The sequence below is a fragment of the Vombatus ursinus genome, unplaced genomic scaffold (genome assembly GCF_900497805.2).
Source record: "Vombatus ursinus unplaced genomic scaffold, bare-nosed wombat genome assembly UNPS02014942.1, whole genome shotgun sequence".
Taxonomy (NCBI): domain Eukaryota; kingdom Metazoa; phylum Chordata; class Mammalia; order Diprotodontia; family Vombatidae; genus Vombatus; species Vombatus ursinus.
Genome location: NW_020954720.1, coordinates 8,841,856 through 8,863,236, shown reverse-complemented (window position 1 = coordinate 8,863,236; position 21,381 = coordinate 8,841,856). Strand labels below are relative to the sequence as shown.

Here is a 21,381-nt window from a genome sequence, read left to right as displayed (position 1 = left end):
ATCAAACAGTTCCACTGTCATCCTCCAGGCCCCACATCCACCTCCAGCTTCAATCATCTCTTCTCTGAAGTAAATATCTTAAATTCTTTCAATGAGTCCTTATAAGGTATAATTTCAATTCCCCTCACCACACCTCAACAATTCTGGTTTTCTTCATTTAGATCCTCTCCATCTTGTCCATGTTGTTTCTATATTATAGCTACCAAAACTGAACACAGTACTCTACATGGTCAGACCAGAACTGACGCTTGCAATATAACCCACTCTGTTTTGGGAATAATACTTTGAATAGGATGAAATTTAATAATAGGAACCCATATAAAATTCTGTAATTTGGTCAATAACTTTACAAGTATAGGATCTGATAGGCAAAGGTACAAAATAATTTCTGTGAAAATGTCCTGTAGGTGTTTGTCCACTACAAGCTCAATATAAGTCAAGTCTGATATCACAACCAAAAAAGCTCATTTACCTAAATTAACATTTGTTGATATCTGTATTTTGATAGGATATTCTAATGGGACAAATAGGCACATGAGTTTTAACTTATCTATTTTCTTAGATGATTTATTTAATCTGAGCAAAGCTTCATTAATGGAAGTATCACATCTACATTGAAGGAGGTAATGGCTCCTCACTATTGTGCTTTTGTGAGACAATATGTAGAATACTGTTCATTCAGGACTAGTTCTCACATTTACAAAGAACATATATAGGAAGAAACATAAATAGGACATCCAAGAGAGAATACCCAGGATAACGGAAAAAGTGGAGAACGTGGCATATGAAGATTTGTTGAAGACACCGAGGATGGAGGAGAGCAGATCAGACAGGATATGACAGCTATCTTCAAGTGTTTTAAGGGTTGTTATGTAGAAGAGGGATCTCTTTAAAATATTCTGAAATTTAGCCTTTTCATCACTTTCTTCCAACTCTTTTCTAAATTAACCAGGTTTGTTGCTTTTATCTTGATACTTTTTTCCAGAGGAAGAAATGTGTGGGGTAAATGTTCAGAAAGAAAAAAAGTGAGCTGATGTACTTCCTCTGATGATTTCTTCCATCCAAACAAGCTCAGTGGCATTTTCCATCTAATATAAATTCTATGATTACTAATTCCATAATCTCATCTATTCAACCAAGGGCTTCACTGGTCTTTTGATAAGTTCTTTCAATCAGGCATGTAACCATATTTCCCTATAATGTTCCAGCATCATTAATCCCTAGTACTGAAATCAATAGATTTAAAACATTTAATTGTGACAAAATGCCACCCAGTCATTCATTCACAAAAGTCTTCTCTTCATCATGTGTGGTGAAAAACAGCACAGAAAGTGAGAGGTTCTTTGGTACCAAGCACATTCTAGATGCTATTCTTTCAAAATGCAACAGATTTTTTTTTCCCCTCATGAGATCGTGATCATCAAATCAGGGTCACGTGTGAATGAAAATTATCCCCCAATTCAACTGGCAATGTATAAAGTAATTTTCTCTTTCTAAGACCACATTTTTTTCCTAGTTCATTTAAGGATTTCATTAGCTGTGGAATTTATCTGATAACTGCTCAAAAAATCCACAATTAAAAAAAAGAAACTGATCATCTTAGCTGACATTTTAGTATAGTTTACTACAGGTATAGAAGTCAGATATAACCCATTAGTGACTTCAGAGTTCTTAAAAATAAAAAAAAAGCTTATTGTCCTTATGCAAGACTTCATGGGACATGATCTTGAAATAACTGCTTGGCATTACTTTGATCTTTTATACTATAGCACAGCCCACAGGCCACAATGGTTACATTAGTCTATGTCAAAAGAAGTTCATATAAACCAGCAAAAAAAAAAAAATTGTAAATTAAGTGATACATCTTATTTGCAGTTGCAAATGTAGCCATTGGTTGGACGATCATTTGGACAAAATACGCATACGTTGTTTCATCTGGCTCTTCTCTTAGGGTAGGAACTAGGATGGCAGAGCAAAGTCTATGGTGCTGATTTAGTCCATCCCTGAATAAGGGTAGTAGAAAAGTTACAGTTGGTAATTGGCAATAATACAGTATCTTTTTGCCATGTTGTGTTTTTTCTCTTTTGGAAACTTTAATATCAGAGACCATACCTTGTATCTTCCTGGGAGCTCCACAGCGGGGGTACAGAATCACTACTATCATCGTTACAATTACTAACCTCATCCAAAGACTTAGAAGTGAAAATATTTCCTACACATTGGGTAGATCCTTTCTGCATAAGTAGCAGCAGAACAAAGAATCTGCTAATCACACAGCTGAGAAGGCATTTAAAGAGAGTGTGACCCGCACCAGCGGAGAAGCCCGTCTCAATGAAAATATGAATCCCATAAAGTTTTGAAGCTGAAATACAGTAACCCTGACATAATCATCATCAAAAAACCAAAAGAGGTAGTGTGACAGAATGGATAAAACACTACTAGTCTTGGAGTTAGAAAGACTAAGATTCAGGTCCTGCCTCTGATAAATACTCTCCATTTAAACAAAAGCAAATAATTCACTTAAAGCCCTCAGTAAAATTACAGATGGACGGCTGAATTTCACAGGTGTATATAGGGTATGGGGGGAAGGGTGGTAACCACAGTGAGAGTTTCTTCCTCTAATGAAGTCACACATCTAGACTACCATCACTCACTCCCATCCCTTCTCCCTGCCTCAAATGAGGAACATTTGAAAGATAATAAAGAGGTATAATGATAAATTCTTGATAAAATGGAGACTTCTTAAAAAAAAAACAACAACTATTTAGGTCACAACTACCTCCCAATGCAGAGTAAAGTGGAGAACATAAATAATCATGTAGGAAATTTACAGCCTAGCAAACAAAACAATACAGAAAACATTTTTGTCTGAGACATCCAAATAATTGCCTCAATTCCCTGCTTTACTCTGTATGTGTGAAGGGGCCTGAGGTATTTTACAATGCACGTAGTGTAGCAAACCATGTATCTTTCACTGACAAAAATAATCTGATTTTGTACTGGCTTTGATTAGCCTGAATCGAGGTGAAGGTAGTCTTATGAATTGGCAAGCATCCCTGACTGGTGGTGCTTCTGTGAGTTCCACTAGCAGTACGTTTTATTTGCTAAGCTGCACGGAGAGAGAACAGGCGTTTGAGGAATTGCTTCAGATGCTTTTGCTGTCTCTGGCTGCATTAATTTTGCATTGCCTCATTTAGGCTAAAAAATGAGACAAAGCGAAAGTATGTAACATGGGCTTTTTGTCACCTCAAATTGGATCTATTATAGTTCAGCATCCTCTCAAGAAGGTGTTACTAAGTATCCTTCAGGTCTCCAGCCTGCATCATTTTCCTTCCAGTGGGACACAATTTCACAACCTGGGCATGATGAAAATGGCACAAACTAGTCTTGCATGTGGATTAGCCATCTTTCATGCAAGAATGAGGTGTATACTTCATTTATAATGAAATTCTAGGTTCCAGATAAACTACAATCTGATAACCATTTGTAACATTATTTCTAACCATTTTGGAAAGTACATTTAACCCTAATAAATGAAAATTAAAAAAAAATCCTGAAAGCTCTTGCATACCATACTGCCTCAAGTAAATTCAAAACAAGTCAAGGGGAAATAATGTTCAGAGGGCTAATTCAGTCATGGAGCTTGCCTATCTCTTGAAGCACTCTGACCCTAACGTACCTCCAATGGTATCATGGCCAATTCCTGCACTAACCAAGAAGCTAGAAACTTTAGCAAGTCAAGAAGTTAGCAGTCAACCTATATGAATATGCAGAGGAGATATAATTCAGAACTTAGCATCTGAATCTGACAGCTTGCTAAATTTATCCCATCTGTACAAAGGTATCCCCTACCCTGATGAAGGAAGAGCACATGGAAAAAGGCTAAGGGGTCAAGTGGTATCATAAATTGGTCAAACCAATGGAACACAGATACTGTTCATTAAATATTCATGTGTGCTACATAAAGGAATATTTATACCAGACTTATAAACAATTTTCAAAGATCAGCTATGTTCACAAAATTCAGTTTGTTCTGTAATATATACATCGGACATGAAATATGTCCATCCATATTTAACACTTTTTCCAGCTCTCCCTTAAACTATCAGAAGTGATTTCTACAGATCACGGGTCTATGTGAATACTTACTTGTGCCTATGGCAAACCCTGAAACTGCTCCCTGTCCTTAAAGAACTCACATGAAAACAAAATAAAAATGAGGCACTTTTTTGTGGGAGGGAAGAGTCAGTGGAAACTGGGGTGAAACAGGGATGTCTTCATATAGAAGGTGCTACTTGAGCTGAGCTTTGAAGAAATCTAGGGATTATAATAGCTAAAGGTGAGAAGACAGTGCATTCTGGGGAATGGGGTGCCTATACAAAGGACATATGGTCAGGAAAGGAGTGTCACATGAGGAGCAGCAAGGCCAGTTTGCCTAGATTCTAGAAAGCATGAAGGAGAACATTATTGACCTAAAAAAGGAACAGTAATCGACATAAATAAAATCTTAGAAGTCATCTAGACCAACCCTCTTCTTTTTACAGATAAGAAAACTGAGGCTTGGAAAGGTTAAGTAACTTCCCAAGATCACACAGGCAGTAAGTGTCAGAACTGACATTTGAGCCCAGGTCTTCTGGTTCTAAGCGCAGCAATCTTTCTACCTTGCCATTTGATAGGAATTTTGTGAGAATTAAAACAAAGTTTATGAAGGAACATGAACTTCAGCTGAATGCCTGTATTTGACATGTGTGTATATATATATATATACACATATACATATATATATACATACACACATATATACATACACACACATATATAAATGTGCATATAAGTATGTATTTGAAAAAGATACATTTTTTGCATATCCAAATAAATTTATTTGGGGATGATGCAATGCAGCTTCCTTTATGTTCTTTCACAGCCTGCCACCATATGGGCATATGCTATATGCTACTGCTATCAATAAGTCATCTTACTAGTCTCCAGATCTGAAAATTATTCCCTCTTTTTAACATTCAACAAATTTCCTGTTGGGTCTATTCTTCCTCAATCATCACTAACTCATACTTGTGTTGTAAATGTAAATGGATGAAGGGCTATAAAATAAAATTAACCACATTTTAAACCCACCAATTGAGGAATTACTTTTTAAATAATGGAGACAAACTGGATTTATGAAATGTGATTAGAGCACTTTGCTTAAATTTTCCATCTCTGATTAAATACAGATGTTATGCAAAATAGGCTGAGCTCTATCACTGCCCATAGATGGTTTAGTTTTATTGTTGGGTTTGAAGCAAGTAAGAGGTCTCAGGGATCTCTTGTGCATGCCTGAAGAAGGAAGAAGCATCATGACAGAATCCAATCCAATCACATCAACAGATATCCACTGAGCAAAACCCCGGGTGCTGGGAACTAACTGCCCTGGGACCATGGAGTGCTATGTTAAGTAATCAAAGATAGTCTATGACCTGCAAACCAGAAATGATCCAATTAATATAGACCCAATTTGTATTTCCCCAGGATGCCTTTCATCTTTTTGCTGGAGATGCAGTACCCATGAGGAGTAGAGATGTGAATGAAATTGTTGTGAATGAGATACTAGTAGGATATGTTTATTTTTAAATAAAACACTAAGATCACATTTTATTAGATGATCTCTAGGGTCCCTCTCACCTCTTCAGCCTATGGACTTTATCCTTTATTCATATCAGGGTTTGAGAGAGGTAAAAGTGTTGTGTAAACTGTAAAGTGCTTTCCAAATAATGGCACTGTTGTTATTAGTAATTCAGCTCACCATTCCAACAGTTTACATAGCAGTGCTCCAAGCCTTGTGCTTTATGTAAGTGAGACTGACAACTAGCAAGAATCATGTCTCTCAGTATCAGTGTTGACAGGCTGTTGAAAGTCTGCAATGAAGACCTTTTTAAAACAGTGAAACAATTAATTTGCACATACCTGGAATTGAGTTACGAAAAAAAAAAATATCTAAAAGCACAATCTAGAAAAGAGATAAAGCCTGAGTGGAAGCCAGTTAAACAGCCAGACAGATTCACATCTCTGCAACTGTAACTGATTGAGTTCTATAAAAATCCTGAAGTCACAAAGGAGATGCACTTATCTCTGGAAGCTTAACCAATTATCATTGAAATTAAATGTGGAAAAATTGACACAGATTATCTATCTTCTAGGTAGGAAATGTGAACCAGTGGCTTGAGAAATGAACTAGATGTTATAATGATTCTGACCTTTTGAATATTTTTGAGTCTTTGTGGATTTTAATGCATTTCCAAATTTGGTATTAATTCTAGATTAGAGAAATGATATGGACATAGCAGTCAAGTGGGAAGACACTGGCTGTAATAGCTAAGGGAACTAATTTTTCTCGGCTGTTGTCTAATTTAACTTGCAGCTATAGGGATGAATAATCAAACTGGGTAAGACAAACATTTAGTTGGTCTGATTTACTGGCTCAGTTCAGGGGCCTGGAAATATCAATTCTGCTGTATGCATATGGCTGCTATAGCCTCTGGGGAACCAGAGGAACCAGACATCATACAATTCATTTGGACTACATAGAGAGCTTTAGGAGTAGAATCAAACTGTAGCCATAAGGCACTGTGGTCCAGTGGAAAGAATTCCAGACACGGAGTCAGGAGAGGCTAGGACTCAGATCCCAGCTCTAAGACTTATAAGCCTTGTGATCATATGCAAGCTATTTGCTCCCTGAACCTTAAGTGTTCATATCTGTAAAATGGAGACAATAATAGAGCTTACTCAAGAGGATTATTATTAGGATCAAATGAAATACGGTTTCAAGCCTTTAAATTATTTTATAAATGTCAGCTACAGTACTTTTTTTTGGTGGTGATGGGATTTGTAATAGCAAAGTGAATTGTACTCTCCATATAAATTGCAGGAAATTAAGGATGTTCTACTCTACTTCTTTGAATTGCTTGCATAAATGCAAATTAAATATGTGGAACATCTATAAATATTAGAATATGGTATTTTGATCACCTTAATTTACAAGTATTCAATTTTTTCGTAAATATCTGAACTTATGTACAGCTGCAGTCCATAAGCCTGTTTTTTTCATATTTTAAATCCAATTACCATTTAGTATTCTTATTATTACTTCCCTATTATCTCCTAAAATTGACAAGGGATTAATTTTCTTTACCCTCAAAGGGCTGTGCCTCTAAAATGATACATAAAAATAGTATGGCTATTACTTCAGCATAGAGTACACGCTCTGTCTAAAATTTTGGTATGTGAAAATAGGAAACTCGCTGTGAATCCCAAAGACTTCCAGTTTTATTACATGGATGTGACTGAATTCAAGAGATACAAAAGGTGATGTCTTTAGGACAAGTTTCGGTAGTATCTGAATTTCAACCTCTCCTTTTTCAACATGTATTTTCCATTTGACTTCCAACATGCCCTGGTTTGTTGTTGTTGAGTTATTTCAGTAGTATCCGACTCTTCATGACCCCATGTGAGGTTTTCTTGGCAAAGATACTGGAGTGGTTTGCCATTTCCTTTTCAAACTCAGATGAGGAAACTGAAGCAAAAAGGCTTAAGTGATTTGCCCAGAGAAACACAGCTATGAAGTGTCTGAGGCCAGATTTGAACTCAGAAAGACCAGTCTTCTGACTCCAGGTCTGACACTCTATCCACTTTGCCACCTAGTCACCCCATGCCTTGTGGTTTACCCTAGATCAAAAAGATCCTTCTGACTGCTATTTCCTCTGGTTACTGTCTAATTTTTTTTCCTCTTATTGATTAAATTCTCCAATGAGAGGTTCTGTATCTTTTGCTCTCCTTTTCCTATCTCTCTATTTCGTTATATAATATGACTTTAGCCCCCATCACTCTACAGAAAATGAAATGAAGAGGATCCTGGTTAGCCTTCCAAATAAGTCCAATGATTTTTTTTTTCTTTCATATCCTTATTATCTATGAACTCTGCAGAATCTGATCCTGTGGACCTTAAAATTTTTTTTCCCCCTTTACTTCCATTATATTATGTAATCTTCTTTTCCTACACCTTTGGTAGATTGCATATCTATTGAGTCACACTGAATCATCTTCCTTCTCTAACCTTTTTTATGGATAATTCATTTGGCTCTCTGGTCTACTTAGTCGGTACAGGCTCACATCGATGTCTATAGCACTGACCCTGAATTCTGGCTTCATGCTTCCAGTAACCCATTAGGCATTTCTACACATTTATTCTGCCACCACCTCAAACTCCACATGTCTAAAACTGAACCATTATTATCTTTCCCCAAATAGCAACCTTTTCTAACTTCTTACTTTTGGTAACAGTACCATGTTATCCAGTCACTTTGTGTTCAAAACTGTGGATTCTTCTCTGACTCCTTTTTCTTTCATATCTAATCACTAAGTTCAGTTGATTTTTTAAAAAATGTTTTTGGTCAATTACTCATGTATGTTTTTTAAGAGATATCAACTGAAATTGAAATACCTCCTAGCTATTTGGAATGAAGGTTAATACCTCATTCCCAATTCTGCCCACCATATTGCCCAGCTCTAGTCATAACAAGGGGTCTTGGAAAAGGGAACAGCAATGGATCATGTGTGGAATAAATGGATATGTCTGTGATTCCCTCTTGATTAAAAATTTTATAAGGGCCAGGAGATTCAGCAAAGGTCTTGGGATGCAGAAGAAGCATTTTTGCTTATAATCCTCAGGGGAAGCTGATGAAGTGTCAATCATATAAGTAAGGGAGAAATTAATTTTTGCTGGTTCTTACATGTAATGTTACTAGTCTAGAAGTAGTGAGAAGACTGCAACCAAACAAACTTTCTGCTGTTTTCTGCTTTGTGTCTGAGCCAAGGGTTATGATATTCTTACTGAAACTGACCCCCTATAAGACCAGGTAACATTTTGCTCTTTCAAAAGCAGGCCAATGTAGACTAGGGTATATATTATTGACTCTCTCTCCTATCAGGCCATCTGTCACAGTAAACTAGGTATTTATATGAGTTTATTTCCCTTACTTTCAGGATGGTGATCCTGTAGCATCTCAATCTCTTTTTCTTTCATCTTTGTGGTGGGATGGCCACATGACCTGATGTCAAATAAGTTCAACAGAGCCTGAGGAAATATTAATTTGTTATATAATTCAATTGTTTTTTTTTTCCCAGGAATGATTATATGTTAGGAAGATTCTTTTCTTTTCTTTTTTGTAAGGAATAATTTACTTTATTCTGTGTTTATATAAAACATTTATGTGGTAGACACAGCTGCTGCCTGAGTTCTCTGGACAGACTTTAAGGATGAATTTTAAGTATGGTTGGTGAGTTCCTGATAACATTTAGTGAATGCAGTCTTTTTCCAAAGGTCTGAGGTTAGATAACTTTAGGTTTTGAGGACAGAATCAAAGTTAGCATTAGCAAAGTTGGCCACAGAAGTACTATGGCCCCTAGTGGTCATCCAATTCAGGCATCACAGGTGCAGAAGCTGAGACAATGACAGTACCTCTAGGGAGATGGATCAGGTGTATCAGAACTGATCCACAACATCCAGCGATCTTGCAGGGTACTTTATGGCACATGCTAATCTTGTTGTTCCAGTAGTCATACCTCGAAATAATGATGGACAGCTTGGCCAGAACTGGAGCATGACCGATAGGTGTAGACATTTTGTTGGAGGATTTGACAGCTGATGTGGTTGCCAATGGCCACAAAACCTGAACCTGGTATACTGACCAGTCTAGTCTATTTCTATACTAGAATGATTTTTGGAACTTCATTGTTCAGTGAAGGTTCCAGGAAGAAGTCTATGATCTCAGATACCTTCATGGGAAAAGAGCAAAGATAAATCTCCTCCAAAGATCTGATCTTCATGTCCTTGACTAGATGTACCAGCTTGGTGAAAAAAGCCCACTCCATCTCTTCAATCTTTTCTCCCTGACCCTTCAGCTGTAGCCTGTCCTTGCCCATGGTCCCAGCCTCAACCTTGGTCCCCACTGCCTCAACCTTGGTCCCCACTGCTGAAACCATCTGGCCTCTGTCTCCACCCTCCCCCCTCCCCACTCATGCAGCACCAGCTACACGTAAGATTTTGTGTTCACTGGGAGTGTAGGAGCTTTTAGGAAGATTCTTTAAAAAACTCACCAAAGTCAACATGCTTTCTAGTTCTCATTAAATGCTACTACTTCCTGATTTCTCGCTTAAGGAAAGGTGCATGCCTTTTATTGAGTGAGTTTCAGAGTATTCTCTTGGTTAAATGCTGAAGTTACCAGTTATTGCTGGTAATGAAAAGCATTCCTTCCCAAAACAATATTCATAACACTATGCCTTTATTTCCATTCTTATTGCCACCACCTTACTTTAAATCCTTGACATCTTTGTGTCTAGATTACTGCAACAATCTCCTAAATGTTCTGCAAAGCTCTAGTCGTGTTGCCATATCCAATCCATCCTGCACATAGGTCTGACAGGTTAATCTTCTTAAAATAATGCTTTTAACATATCATGTCCTTGTTCAAAACCTTAAATGGCTTTTCACTGCCTATAAAATAAAGTCTGGCACTCAAGTGAGCACAGGAAGTATGTAGCATCCACATTACTTCTGATGACTTGCATACAAGTGCCATGAACAATAATATCCAGGAAACATACGGTAGGAAAAGAGATGGGCCAGCCAAACCAACCAAGGGATAATACATACACTGCCTTGTTCTGTACTAATAACCACAGGATCATAAGAGGTCTTCACCTGGGGTCCTTAGACCTAGAGTCTATGACTACATTTCAGGGAGACTGTGAAACTGGATGGGAAAGATATTTTGATAAGTGTATTTTAATAGAATTGATTTCTATTGCAATCCCATGTATTTTATTTTATGTATCTAAAAAACACGATTCTAAGAAGAGGCCTTACCAGATCGCTGAAGATGTCTATGACATACATAAAGGTTAAGAATACTTGATCTAGAGGAAAGCATTAGGGAGCTGCTCTTTGAAGGATTTATGGGAGTATTAATGGACAAACCTGCATGGATAATGTCGGAGATCCACCAAAGCAATGAAAAATGCAAATGGGAAACTGTGGAAAAAGAAATCTGTCAAAGCCACTAATAGTTAAGGTGCTGCCCCTCAAGAGATAATTCGGAAGAGAAATGGCTAATGAACCTTCAGTGGATAAATTCACATCTCCAACGGCAAGGGGCTGAATTGGTCAAAGTACCAGTTGGACAATCTAGTTTCTAGATTCCTCACTGCTCCATACTCTGATTTCTTAGCTTCCCCAGTTCCTGGGACACAGCCTGGCCCTGGACTATGTCCTTATGATAGCTATGTAATGTCTCTAGAATTGTCCTATTCAACTAAGGGCAGTTTAATTCATTAATCAGTTGCTCATCTATCTGATACAAGATCTCCCATGTCCCCATTCCTGCCTCCCTCCTCATATCCACATGAACTCTGATTTTTTTTTTTAACCCTGTTTAGTTAAAGCACATCTAATTATCATTTCCCGTTTATATGGCCCTGGAATGTATCAGTTCCACGAACCCTGACTTTTAGATCTACCTTCGCTAATTAGTCTCAAAGCAGGCAGGTTAGAAGAAGACACAATCAAATCCCTGAAAAGGATTTAAGTAAGAGAGATCTGGAAAACGAAAGGTTAAGAACCTTGGAAAATGTACTGCTAACAAGAAACAAACTTAATTCCCTGTTTCAGTCTCTTTGTGGAATGAACCCCTCAATTCCTTACTTTCTACCTCTCGAGGTAGCTAAAATTTAATCAGTATGCTCCTATCATGGCAAATTCACATGTTGAAGGGTGATTGGCAGGTGGGTAAACATGGCTCAGTAATGGTGCTGCACCATGCAAGGGGAAATGATGGAGAGACCTACCGATTTTAACCTGACGACAGCTGCAAGATCATGTTCACTTTTCCTATCGTCTGTTTCCAATTTCTTTAATATCATGCCATTTATGTTCTAGTCCTCTCGTCTATCTTCGCTTTTTATCGTTGTTGAAGAACATCTCAACTTTCTATCTGAAATTTCAAATTAAATAATTCACTACAAATGGGATATATATGGAAATTCCCTAAATTTAATTTTCTTATTAATCATGAAACTCATGATCACTTTCTGTGAGTTAAGAACCCAATAAAGTCATAACACAGAAAAAACTGACTAATTCTGATTCTTGTTATAATCTCCTATGTATATTTCTCCTAAATGCACTGAGTCCACAGCATCAACCAGGCCCAACATTTTGTGTCCTCCCCTTTTTCTATTTCTGTAAAGTTTCCTGAAACTAAATCCAAACTACTACTAATTTTTTAGAAAGGATAAATTTTACTTGTAGAACGATGAGGATTTAAGTGCATCAGAGGCTATGCATGACAGCTTCATCGTATATTTCATTATGTGAAATATTACTCTCATTTTTTTTCTTTCAGCCAAGCAATGGGGTTAAGTGACCTGCCCACGGTCACACAGCTAGTAAGTATCAAGTGTATGAAGGCAGATTTGAACTCAGGGCCAGTGCTCTATCCACTGTGCCACCTATCTGCCCCTACTCTCATTTTATTAAAAGTAGGCTTTCATACATTTTTTGATATAGATTTTTCAGTGGATATAGTTCTTAAAGGAAAGATACCACTTTGTGTTTGGCATGGTTGCCCTGTCTCTGTCTAAACAAACACATATTTTTGTATGGCATATATTTATAATAGATATCTATTTTAAACTTGGTCTTTTCAACCTTGTTATACTCACAATGTAAAATTTTTGTAGCTTTGAAGCTGAAACGCTAAGCTGTTTTATGGAGAAGTCATATAATTAAACATCTATGCTAAGAACCAAAATGAGTCCTGGAAATATTATTAACCTTTTCTCGGACTCAATCCATATTTGTTCCAAAATTATAATGAGGCATTCAAAAGGACTATGGTATTCATCTTCCATTTTGTAAGCTCAAAGCACTTCATCATCATTCATTTATTAATCTACATTCACTTACAACTAGGGTTTAGAATGTTATTAATTGGGTTTGTCTTTTACAGGTAATCCTTGGATTAGGTTTGATATCTTGCAGAATCTTTTTGTTACTTATTGTCCTTTTCTTTGGAGGTATTGTTATCTCTCTTTTACAGATAGAGGATTTAAGCTTGGATCAGTAGTGAATACAGTGGGACACAGCACAGCTGGAATTTAAATATATTTACTTTCTGCCCAATGTTTTTTCTACTCAATCGTATTCCTCCTTCCCTCAAGTGTATCCTGCTTTCACAGGCCACACAAATATTATACAAATCAGAAATTTTTTTTTCCATTTTAATTTTTAAAAAGACAATCTTTTTCAATAAAATGGTTTACAACAGAAATAGCTTAATTCTTTTGGAAAATAAATTCATTAACGATTTGGCTCATCCCCTTCAACATCTTCTTAAAATTATTTTTCCACTTAGACCCTTGAAAGTTATTAAGACATTTGAACAATGACATAAATATAATGAAGTGAACATTGGGCTTTTAGTATATTTGTATGAACTTCAGAGACAGAGTCTCTGTGCATTTTTAAAACCATAATACCTGGAATTTTGGAGAAAACTGGCATGAAATTTTCTTGTAGGTTTTAAGTTATGCAAATTAATTTTCATGTGTGTATAAAAACTGCTATTTGTTTTTTCATTGCTACAATCTAATGAGTACAGTTGAAAAGAAAACATTTTCTTTAATTGTCAATAATTAAGCAACCATATTTCAAAATGATTTTACACAGCTTCATGCTAGCAGCCTTTTTTTTTTTCTGACATAACTAAGATGTTCATCTACTCCAAAAACATCTACCTACATAAAAAGTCACTGTCTCATCCAGGACAGTCTTTTTACTGTCATCCTTCTGGGGCAAAATCTTAGAGAAAGGATCTTTATGTATCTCAAGAACTTATACAATTTTTAGAGCTAGACAATCATAGAGACCTCTTAGACCAGTCCTTCCCAAATGATTTGAAATATTTTTTGTTGTTGTTTCAGTCATGTCTGACTCTTTGTGGCCCCATTTGGGATTTTCCTGGCAAAGATACAGGAGTAATTTGCCATTTCCTTTTCTAGTTCATTTTACAGATGAGGAAACTGAGGCAAATAGGGTTAAGTGACTTGCTCAGGGTCAAACGTCTGAGGTCAAATTTGAACTCATGAGGATGAGTCTTCCTGATTCCTGGCCTAGCACTCTATCCACTGTACCCCACCTAGCTCCATTTTTTACCTTCCCAGAAAACTTTTTTGTGGGCATAAGTCATTCTTTTTTTTTTTTTTTTGGTTAGGCAATGGGACTAAATGACTTGCCCAGGGTCACACAGCTAGTGAGTGTCTGGATTTGAGGCTGGATTTAAACTCAGGTCCTCCTGACTCCAGGTGCGGTACTCTATCCACTGTGCCACCTAGCTGCCCCAGGTATAGGTCATTCTTAAAACTTATACATTTGTTTAAAGAAAAAGAAAAAGAAAAAGGCTTATCTTTCTTCCTCTGTGTCATTCCCCTTACCCACAGACAGAGAAGTCAGGGAGGTATAAGGTAGAGAATTTAGATTTTCTTAAACTAGTGCTAAGCAAAGTTTGAGATAGGAACATTGATCTACATCTACACTATTTTCTAATTTCTCTATTTAATGTGAGACAAAAAGTTTAAAATCCACAACCTTCTTTATTAGCCATTTCAAACATCGAATAAACTTGGGAGCTTTGAGTACCTTTTAGTAGCACATTTTTGATCACTATTTTGGAGGCAGTTATTATTTTTTTTTTTAACATTTTTTCAACCTAAAGTTTCTTCTTCATTTTATAGGGTTTCTTCAATAAAACATATGTATATTACTAAAACTAAATTTTATTTATTATACCTCAGTAAAGCAAAAATCCAAAAGCTACCATTCACCTCATCAGATTGCAATATCACTAAACACTCAGGGACAATATCATTTAATCTGAATAAGGTGAAAACACAACTCTGGGTGTATTGCACCGCAATGGTAATAATAACTACTGTGGCATATTCATATAATCCTTTAAGGTTTATAAAGTGCTTTTTTTCCCATGAAGAATGTGAGATGATAGCTAGTTTTTACATAATTCAATTTAATTTAAACATAGCTTACTGTGCAATTAAGTTAGTGATTAGTCACAAAGCTAATATCAAATCTGGGGTTCAAACCTGAGGTTTCTGACTCCCACAGGGTTTTTTCTATCGCACTGGGAATCACAGCAGCACAAGTACATGGTAATGATGTTACTTTGTAACAGATACATGGTGGCTGGGTGGTTGAGATTTTAAAATTGATCTCATAGCATTTGGATCTCTTGATTATTTGTTATATAATAACATAATTATACATATAATGTATTATATATATGCACATGCATATATATACACGTTTGTAAGTATGTGTATATGTTTGTATGTATGTAATGTATGTATATATAGTCCTATGGTATCACTTGTTTAGGAACTCCCAGTGAAGTAATTCATTTTACTAATGAAGATCAGCAAATATTCTATAAACAGTAGATGTTGGCCTGTGGGCTATCAAGGGCTAAAAGGTTAGTCCAGAACCACAGAGAACAACTAGAAAATGTAAGAGACCACATTTAAACCTAGGTCTTCCTGAAACCAGGCATCACATCCCCTATGTCAGAAAAATATGGATACTTCTCACGAACTAAAATTTTATTTCTGTAATTGCTTTTTTCCCCCTTTTATTTTTGTAGCCTCTTTCTATTCAAGACCTGGTAGCTATGCAGTTAGATCACTTAAAATGCTCTCAATATGTCGTTCAGTCGTTTCAGTTGTGTTAGACTCTTTGTGACCCCATTTGGAGTTTTGTTGACAAAGATATTTGAGTGGTTTGCCATTTCCTTCTCCAGCTTATTTTACAGATGAGGAACTGAGGCAAACAGGGTTAAGTGACTTGCCCTAGGGCACACAGCTAGTATATGTCTGAGGCCACATATGAACTCAGGTCTTCCTGACTCCATGTCTGGGACTCTATCCACTCTGCTATCCAGCTGCTCTTAGTATAGTGAAAAGTTATTTTAAATTCACCCTTTTTGCCCCTTATTCAGACTAAATGGATCCAATGTGTTTAAATTCTGTTAAGAAGACTATCTACAATCATTTAGTTTTTTGTTTAGACCTTTGACTTCTCTTCAATTTTTCAAATCTATAAGATTTGGAGTCCCAAACTAGAAACTGTATTTTTATAAAGAGGTAAGAAATTGTGTAAGAAACCATAAGGGCAATTTCCTATAAGGCTGGATAGATCTGTCAGTTTTAGATAAATTTTCACAATGTAGTCAGTTACCTAATTTGTAACTAGTTCACTGACATATCAAGTCACTAAGCATTAATTGCCTACTTATTGGTACCTAGCACTATGCTAACTAAGTCCTATCCTATCTTTTGTGTATTAGAGAAAAGTCTCTTCTACAATGAACGGGTACATTTACTAGAAGGCTCCATGACTATAGACAGCGATCCCCATCCCTAAACGTAACTCACCTTTTTCTTCTACCAATAAACCCAGGATTTAACTCTTTGCCATTGTATTTTAAAAATAATGTTGGTTGCTTTCACCATCTTGTCTCCACCTGGTGTAGGGCATGGGAAAAGATATATACCACTTCCTTTCTCCCTTGTGGATGAAAACACACACCCACACACACACACACACTGTCTTTTAAAAAAAAAATTAAGTTTTTTTTCCCCCTAGTTAAGCATTTTCTACCAAAAAATACCTATACAGGGACATTATAATATTATGAGTAAAACTTAAAAGTTATAGAAGTCTTGTGATTCAATTTAGATGATTTCTAGTTGTACATGTAAAGTAGGACCTTATGATTGATTTTCAGCCAATCCTTGCCCAAGGAATCAGTATGCCTACTCCTGTTTGGGCTGGATCTGTTCTAGCCCTATAGCAGGCAGATTTGAATGAATGAATGAATGAAAAGATTTATTAAGTACTCACTATATATCAAGTACATTCATCCATTCGTGTCTTAGGTTTTACACTGTAGAATTTGTTTTTCCAAACAAATGGGTATGGGAATAGGTACATTTTTCCAGCTAAGCCCATTTATCCCAACTTGGTTGTAACTATCTCACCCCAGCCTCTCCAGCCTTGCACTCTGAAAAATACTGTCTTTTCTCATGAGTGCGAAAGACCCCTTCCTATCTGGTCTTACAAGCTATCACACCTGGGACTACAGGCGTTAGGCTCCAAAGTGATGGTTTACTTATTTTCCCTTCTCACAGAGAGCTCAGGGCTCTACCAAGGAAGCACTCTTTCTTCCTTTCTCTCCATTGCCTTTGACGCCCCTTAATTAGATTAGCAATCAGTTGGCTCTACTCTTTTAAGTGAAGCTGACTCTTCCATTTACTTCTCTGGACTAGCTTCAGGCTCAGCCTCCTCCTCTGAAAGCAGTGGGACCATTGAGATCTAACCCTTTTTCTCTAAGCCTGGATTCATTATACTACTGCCAAGGTAAGTCTTTCTGAAATGAGCTTCTGCTCTAGTTCTGACCTTTGTCCCTCTGTTGGTAACAAAGTTGAGATAATATCTACCCCCTGGGACCAATAAACACTGGACACCTGTCCCTGGTCTAGTTCCTGGACTTCCCTAATCTCAAGACTCATTCTTCATTCATTAGAAGAGTATTTTTTATGAAACCTCATTTTATTTTATTTTTCAATTAAGTACTGATTTTTTCTCCCCTTCCTCCCCCCAAAGGTATTTTATTGAATATAATTTTTTATTTAAAACAAACATATCATTAAACAGACAGTATATAATAACCTGATATTGTCTCCCTTTAATGTCAGAGCCCAGCAAAACACACAAATTTGAGGTTTTTGTTTTCTTTTTTCAGTATTAGTAATAGGCTTCCACTGAGCCATCCATACTCTTCCATTCATTCTCCCTTGTGATAACTATAGCAATTCGTGAAATAACTAGTCAGGGGTAGGGCATGGTCTATGGCTTTTTTTAGCCCCCTGTATAAGTAAGCTAACTAGTAAAAAGGAAGGATAATATAAAAGAACACATGACATGAGAATTCTGAGTATGCGGAAAAATTACTCTGAATAAGTATAAAAACATCTATAAGTGCCTAAAGACAGAAGAACTACTACTACAACTCTGTATTCTCCCTGGTGCCTTCCAAGGTGATCATGTGGTTGAAAATACTCAATAGGTGAGTAAAATAAATGTGGAAGAAAACTCTTTTATTCAGTCTTAGTGCTTCTTTATTCAAAGAGATTAATTAAGTGCTTCAGGCGCTTAACAAATGTTTTGTGTCTCTCCCTCCTTAAATGATGCATTTACCTGTTCATGTGTCTTATCATCCTAGCACAAAGTAAGCTCCTCAGACTAGATTTAAGATTTGTTCAAGGTAGGGAGTTCCTGAGGAAGCTTCCCTTACCTACGCAGATCTGCCTAAAAGAGATTAAATAATTCACCCAGGGTCCCCCAGAAAGTATGTGTCAGAAGTAACTTGAATCCAGGTCTTCCTGGTTCTAGACTCCAAGCTTATCATCCTATCCACTATGCTAAGATGCCTTTAAGCATTTTACCCCCTTCAGGGTAAAACAGACAGTTTTTCTGTATTTTTGTATCACTACCAGTGCCTAGCAAAATGTCAGGCACACAGTAAGTACTTGATAAATATGTATTGGATTGTAAGGCAATATACTAGGCACCAAGCTAGTCACTGAATATATAGTTTCTATCCTCAAGAAGCTTCCAAGTCTAGAGGAGAAGGTAAGATATACATATAAATAACTATGACAAAAGGTAGGGAGCAAAGGCAAGTCCAGACAAAGTGTAAGTGAGAAATTTATGCCAAACTTTCATCGATTAGACTAGAGACTTTGTATTGCAAAATTGTTGCAATCAGTCCTACTGATTGCCTTAATCACTGACATGTGATTCCCCCACCTTCCCATCAGACACCAGGGGTAATCACTGACTCTTCAATCTCTGACTTTCCTTTATCTACAATTTCTCCTCAATTCCTGTAGATCTTGCCTTTGAAGTGTCTCTAATTCATCTTTCCCCCCTTAATCCACACTACTATCACTTTTAGTCCACCACTTAGAACCTTGATAACTGAAATGGTTTCTTAAGGACTTTTTGTCTTGCTCTGGGGCAAGCAGGCCACTGGTCCTTTAAAAAACTCAGAATTGACCAAGCTATAAAGGGAGCCCCAAATCATTCACTCCCATGGATGCCTGACAATCAGAATTTAACCTTGGCCTTGTTAACTGGCCACTCTTGTACATTTACCTTCTCTGGTGCCAGTTCCTGGTTAGTTTCTTTTTGGTGCCAACCTACTTACTTTTGCCCAGGTTTGTGTAGACGGCACTTAGCTTACCTACCTGGATCTCTGTTTCCTACAGCTTGTTCCCTCTGCTGATTCTATCATGTTGGTTTTCTGCTCCCTCTCCTTCCTTTGGCAGGATTCCCAAGCACAAGATCTGGGTTGATAAGCTATGTACTTGCTCTCCCCCAGTCCTCACCTTTCAGCTTGGAGCACCTGGCTCATCACAACACCTGAGCAAGGTAGCTGCTGCCCTCTACTGGCACCAGTGAGACCTTCAGGTCCCTAGCTCTCCTACACAGCTCTTCTGTCTTAGAGCTCTTGCCAGTCTAAAATTATTCCCCTCTCTAATCTAGCATATATATTGAAATTAAATTACAATTACTCTTTAGTACCCTGGCCAAAAAGCATTAAAGCCTAGGTGAAAAAATCCAGAATCCTTAGCCTTGTGTTCAAAATTCTTTATAAATTATCCTCCAATTACTGATCACACCTTAAATTCTAGTATTATATAATTCTACTCTGTATAAGGTTCTAGATGCTGAAGAAGATCCAAAAAGTATAAGACATAGTCACTAAAGGGGTTAAAATCTAATTGGATAACCAAAAACAAATCAAAGATAATACAATAATAAATTATTTACATGTCAGTACAAGATAGATTATATAGGTAGGTAGATAGGTAGAGAGAGAGAGAGAGAAACAGAAAGATAGATAAACAGGCAGGAAATAAAAAGATAAAGCATTAAGTGTTTACTAGGTGCAGGCAGTATACTAAGCCCTGGAGGAATATATACATACATACATACATACACATATACACACACGCACACATACACACACACACAAGCTAACAAGATAGCATATGTGTTCAATGAGCTAACATTCTTTTTTTTACACAGTAACAGCAATATTTTTAAATTTTTATTTATTTTTTAAAAAACTATTTTTTAGTTTTGAACATTCACTTCCATAAGATTGTGAGTTTGACATTTTCTCTCCCTCCCTCTCCTCCCTACTCCCCAAGATGGCATGTAATCTGATAAAGGTTCTACTTATTCATATTGAGCATACTTTCATATCAGTCATGATGTGAAGAATGAGAGCTAATGAGAGAAACCACCAGAGAGAAGAAATAAAACAAAACAACAAAAGACAAGGAGAGCAAATAGTATGCTTTGATCTGCATTCAGACTCCACAGTTCTTTCTCTGGATGTGGATAGCATTTTCCATTATGAGACTTTTGGAGATGTTGTAGATCCTTGCATTGCTGAGAAGAGCTAAGTCTATCAGTTAGTCATTTGCACAATGCGGCTGTTACTGTGTACAATGTTCTCCTGGTTCTGCTCATTTCACTCAGCATCAGTTCATACAAATCTTTCCAGGTTTTTCTGAAATCCTCCAGCTCATCATTTCTTATAGCACAACAGTATTCCATTACATTCATATACCAAGCTTGTTCAGCTGTTCCCCAATTGATAGGTATCCCCTCAATTTCCAATTCTTGTCCACCACACAAAAAGCCACTATAAATATTTTTGTACATGTGGGTCCTTTTCACGTTTTTATGATCTCTTAGGGATACAGCCCTGGAAGTACTATTGCTGGGTCACAGGGTATCCACAGTTTTATAGCCCTTTGGGCATAGTTCCAAATTGCTCTCCAGAATGACTTGGTCAGTTTACAACTCCACCAATAATGCATTAGTGTTCCAATTTTCCCATATCCTCTCCAACATTTATCATTTTCCTGTTTTGTCATGTTAGCCAATCTGATAGGTGTGATGTGGTACCTTAGAGTCATTTTGATTTGCATTTCTCTAATCAATAGTGATTTAGAGCATTTTTTTCATATGACTATAGCTAGCTTTAATTTCTTCCTCTTAAAACTGCCTATTTATATCCTTTAACCACTTATCAACTGGGGAATGACTTGTATTCTTATAAATACAACTCAGTTCTCTATATATTTTAGAAATGAGGCCTTTATCAGAGACACTGGCTATAAAAA

At 36.8% G+C, this 21,381-nt stretch overlaps 1 protein-coding gene across 1 annotated transcript in view; it reads right to left on the bottom strand.

Moving 5' to 3' along the window:
• The window catches only part of KLF12 (Kruppel like factor 12), a 290,638-nt gene that overhangs the window by 96,152 nt on the left and 173,105 nt on the right, over window positions 1–21,381 (bottom strand). The gene's annotated exons all lie outside the window — the stretch shown is intronic.